Consider the following 6,000-nt stretch of genomic DNA (forward strand, 5'->3'; position numbering starts at 1 on the left):
AAAAAAGCAATAAAAATGTATTCAAACATAATTCCTAATCCAAACGTGCAAAATGTCTAAAAATGCCTGTGATATTGAATACATGTGAGTTTTACTAGATACAGTTGTTTTTCTATGGTTTGCAAATACAAAAATGAGGTTTTACTCAATATGACTGTATACTGTAAAACTCAATATGACAGTTATTTAAACATAACTCCTACACCACACATGAAAAATGTCTAATAATGCCTGAAATAATGCATCTTTGGGAGTTTTACTCGAAACATATGCTTTTTTTAAATCTTGCAAGTGCAAAAAGTAGTGTTTTACTCAATGTGACTATAATAGTCTTAGAATCCTGAGATAATGCAAAAAAAGCAATAAAAATGTTTTCAAACATAACTTCTAAACAACACATGCAAAATGGCTAATAATGCCTAGAGATATGTTTTTTGGTTAGTTGTACTCGAAAAATGATCTTATGTAAGGTTTGCAAAGACACAAGTTAGTTTTTTTATTCAATATAACAATGTAACTTTCATACTAAACATGAAAGGTTTATAATCATAACTCCAAAACCCATTGTGAAATTTGTCTTAAAAAGCCTTTAATATTTAATTTATGTAAGTTTTAGCAGAATCAGGTATTTTGGAAAGAATCACATATACAAATATTAGATTTTACTGGCCTCATATTGGTCGCACTCAAAATGACAGTTTTTGAAACATAACTCCAAAAATACACATGCAAAATGTCTAATAATTCCTGAAGAAATGCATCTTCGAGCGTTTTCCTGAAAAAAAAACATTTGGTAAGGTTTGCAAAAACAAAATTTGATTTGTTACTCAATTTGACAGTAATGTACTTAGAATCCTGAGATAATGCGAAAAAAGCAATAAAAATGTATTCCAACATAATTCCTAATCCAAACGTGCAAAATGTCTAAAAATGCCTGTGATATTGAATACATGAGAGTTTTACTAGATACAGTTTTTTTTCTATGGTTTGCAAATACAAAAATGAGGTTTTATTCAATATGACTGTATACTGTAAAACTCACTATGACAGTTATTTAAACATAACTCCTACACCACACATGAAAAATGGCTAATAATGCATGAAATAATGCATCTTTGGGAGTTTTACTCGAAACATATGCTTTTTTAAATCTTGCAAATGTAAAAAGTAGTTTTTTTACTCAATATGACTATAATAGTCTGAGAATCCTGAGATAATGCGAAAAAAGCAATAAAAATGTATTCATCATAACTTCTAAACAACACATGCAAAATGGCTAATAATAGCTAGAGATATGTTTTTTTGTTAGTTGTACTAGAAAAATTATCTTTTGTAAGGTTTGCAAAGACACAAGTTAGTTGTTTAATTCAATATAACAGTGTAACTGTCATACTAAATATGAAAGGTTTATAATCATAACTCCAAAACCAAATATGAAATTTGTCTTAAAAAGCCTTTAATATTGAATTTATGTAAGTTTTAGCAGAATCAGGTATTTTGGAAAGAATCACAAATACAAATATTAGATTTTACTGGCCTCATATTGGTCGCACTCAAAATGACAGTTTTTGAAACATAACTCCAAAAATACACATTCAAAATGTCTAATGATTTCTTAAAAATGCATCTTCAAGAGTTTTCCTGAAAAAAAACATTTGGTAAGGTTTGCAAAAACAAAATTTGATTTGATACTCAATTTGACAGTAATGTACTTAGAATCATGAGATAATGCGAAAAAAGCAATACAAATGTATTCCAACAAAATTCCTAATCCAAACGTGCAAAATGTCTAAAAATGCCTGTGATATTGAATACATGTGAGTTTTACTAGATACAGTTGTTTTTCTATGGTTTGCAAATACAAAAATGAGGTTTTACTCAATATGACTGTATACTGTAACACTCAATATGACAGTTATTTAAACATAACTCGTACACCACACATGAAAATGTCTAATAATGCCTGAAATAATGCATCTTTGGGAGTTTTACTCAAAACATATGCTTTTTTAAATCTTGCAAGTGCAAAAAGTAGTGTTTTACTCAATGTGACTATAATAGTTTTAGAATCCTGAGAAAATGCGAAAAAAGCAATAAAAATGTATTCAAACATAACTTCTAAACAACACATGCAAAATGGCTAACAATGCCTAGAGATATGTTTTTTGGTTAGTTGTACTCGAAAAATGATCTTTTGTAAGGTTTGCAAAGACACAAGTTAGTTTTTTTATTCAATATAACAGTGTAACTGTCATACTAAATATGAAAGGTTTATAATCATAACTCCAAAACCCAATGTGAAATTTGTCTTAAAAAGCCTTTAATATTTAATTAATGTAAGTTTTAGCAGAATCAGGTATTTTGGAAAGAATCACAAATACAAATATTAGATTTTACTGGCCTCATATTGGTCACACTCAAAATGACAGTTTTTGAAACTTAACTCCAAAAATACACATGAAAAATGTCTAATAATTCCTGAAGAACTGCATCTTCTACAGTTTTCCTGAAAAAAAAACATTTGGTAAGGTTTGCAAAAACAAAATTTGATTTGTTACTCAATTTGACAGTAATGTACTTAGAATCCTGAGATAATGCGAAAAAAGCAATAAAAATGTATTCCAACATAATTCCTAATCCAAACGTGCAAAATGTCTAAAAATGCCTGTGATATTGAATACATGTGAGTTTTACTAGATACAGTTGTTTTTCTATGGTTTGCAAGTACAAAAATGAGGTTTTACTCAATATGACTGTATACTGTAACACTCAATATGACAGTTATTTAAACATAACTCCTACACCACAAATGAAAAATGTCTAATAATGCCTGAAATAATGCATCTTTGGGAGTTTTACTCGAAACATATGCTTTTTTTAAATCTTGCAAGTGCAAAAAGTAGTGTTTTACTCAATGTGACTATAATAGACTTACAATCCGGAGATAATGCGAAAAAAGCAATAAAAATGTATTCAAACATAACTTCTAAACAACACATGCAAAATGGCTAATAATGCCTAGAGATATGTTTTTTGGTTGGTTGTACTTGAAAAATGATCTTTTGTAAGGTTTGCAAAGACACAGGTTAGTTTTTTTATTCAATATAACAGTGTAACTTTCATACTAAATATGAAAGGTTTATAATCATAACTCCAAAACCAAATGTGAAATTTGTCTTAAAAAGCCTTTAATATTTAATTTATGTAAGTTTTAGCAGAATCAGGTATTTTGGAAAGAATCACAAATACAAATATTAGATTTTACTGGCCTCATATTGGTCACACTCAAAATGACAGTTTTTGAAACATAACTCCAAAAATACACATGCAAAATGTCTAATAATTCCTGAAGAAATGCATCTTCGAGAGTTTTCCTGAAAAAAAAACATTTGGTAAGGTTTGCAAAAACAAAATTTGATTTGTTACTCAATTTGACAGTAATGTACTTAGAATCCTGAGATAATGCGAAAAAAGCAATAAAAATGTATTCCAACATAATTCCTAATCCAAACGTGCAAAATGTCTAAAAATGCCTGTGATATTGAATACATGTGAGTTTTACTAGATACAGTTGTTTTTCTATGGTTTGCAAATACAAAAATGAGGTTTTACTCAATATGACTGTATACTGTAACACTCAATATGACAGTTATTTAAACATAACTCCTACACCACACATGAAAAATGGCTAATAATGCCTGAACTAATGCATCTTTGGGAGTTTTACTCGAAACATATGCTTTTTTAAATCTTGCAAATGCAAAAAGTAGTTTTTTACTCAATATGACTATAATAGTCTTACAATCCTGAGATAATGCGAAAAAAGCAATAAAAATGTATTCAAACATAACTTGTAAACAACACATGCAAAATGGCTAATAATAGCTAGAGATATGTTTTTTTTGTTAGTTGTACTAGAAAAATGATCTTTTGTAAGGTTTGCAAAGACACAAGTTAGGTTTTTTATTCAATATAACAGTGTAACTGTCATACTAAATATGAAAGGTTTATAATCATAACTCCAAAACCAAATATGAAATTTGTCTTAAAAAGCCTTTAATATTGAATTTATGTAAGTTTTAGCAGAATCAGGTATTTTGGAAAGAATCACAAATACAAATATTACATTTTACTGGCCTCATATTGGTCGCACTCAAAATGACAGTTTTTGAAACATAACTCCAAAAATACACATGCAAAATGTCTAATAATTCCTGAAGAAATGCATCTTCGAGCGTTTTCCTGAAAAAAAAACATTTGGTAAGGTTTGCAAAAACAAAATTTGATTTGTTACTCAATTTGACAGTAATGTACTTAGAATCCTGAGATAATGCGAAAAAAGCAATAAAAATGTATTCCAACATAATTCCTAATCCAAACGTGCAAAATGTCTAAAAATGCCTGTGATATTGAATACATGAGAGTTTTACTAGATACAGTTTTTTTTCTATGGTTTGCAAATACAAAAATGAGGTTTTACTCAATATGACTGTATACTGTAAAACTCAATATGACAGTTATTTAAACATAACTCCTACACCACACATGAAAAATGTCTAATAATGCCTGAAATAATGCATCTTTGGGAGTTTTACTCGAAACATATGCTTTTTTTAAATCTTGCAAGTGCAAAAAGTAGTGTTTTACTCAATGTGACTATAATAGTCTTAGAATCCTGAGATAATGCAAAAAAAGCAATAAAAATGTTTTCAAACATAACTTCTAAACAACACATGCAAAATGGCTAATAATGCCTAGAGATATGTTTTTTGGTTAGTTGTACTAGAAAAATTATCTTTTGTAAGGTTTGCAAAGACACAAGTTAGTTGTTTAATTCAATATAACAGTGTAACTGTCATACTAAATATGAAAGGTTTATAATCATAACTCCAAAACCAAATATGAAATTTGTCTTAAAAAGCCTTTAATATTGAATTTATGTAAGTTTTAGCAGAATCAGGTATTTTGGAAAGAATCACAAATACAAATATTACATTTTACTGGCCTCATATTGGTCACACTCCAAATGACAGTTTTTGAAACATAACTCCAAAAATACACATGCAAAATGTCTAATAATTCCTGAAGAAATGCATCTTCGAGAGTTTTCCTGAAAAAAAAAACATTTGGTAAGGTTTGCAAAAACAAAATTTGATTTGTTACTCAATTTGACAGTAATGTACTTGGAATCCTGAGATAATGCGAAAAAAGCAATAAAAATGTATTCAAACATAATTCCTAATCCAAACGTGCAAAATGTCTAAAAATGCCTGTGATATTGAATACATGTGAGTTTTACTAGATACAGTTGTTTTTCTATGGTTTGCAAATACAAAAATGAGGTTTTACTCAATATGACTGTATACTGTAAAACTCAATATGACAGTTATTTAAACATAACTCCTACACCACACATGAAAAATGTCTAATAATGCCTGAAATAATGCATCTTTGGGAGTTTTACTCGAAACATATGCTTTTTTTAAATCTTGCAAGTGCAAAAAGTAGTGTTTTACTCAATGTGACTATAATAGTCTTAGAATCCTGAGATAATGCAAAAAAAGCAATAAAAATGTTTTCAAACATAACTTCTAAACAACACATGCAAAATGGCTAATAATGCCTAGAGATATGTTTTTTGGTTAGTTGTACTAGAAAAATTATCTTTTGTAAGGTTTGCAAAGACACAAGTTAGTTGTTTAATTCAATATAACAGTGTAACTGTCATACTAAATATGAAAGGTTTATAATCATAACTCCAAAACCAAATATGAAATTTGTCTTAAAAAGCCTTTAATATTGAATTTATGTAAGTTTTAGCAGAATCAGGTATTTTGGAAAGAATCACAAATACAAATATTAGATTTTACTGGCCTCATATTGGTCGCACTCAAAATGACAGTTTTTGAAACATAACTCCAAAAATACACATTCAAAATGTCTAATGATTTCTTAAAAAATGCATCTTCAAGAGTTTTCCTGAAAAAAAACATTTGGTAA

The sequence above is a fragment of the Nerophis ophidion genome, unplaced genomic scaffold (assembly GCF_033978795.1).
Source record: "Nerophis ophidion isolate RoL-2023_Sa unplaced genomic scaffold, RoL_Noph_v1.0 HiC_scaffold_109, whole genome shotgun sequence".
Classification (NCBI taxonomy): Eukaryota; Metazoa; Chordata; class Actinopteri; order Syngnathiformes; family Syngnathidae; genus Nerophis; species Nerophis ophidion.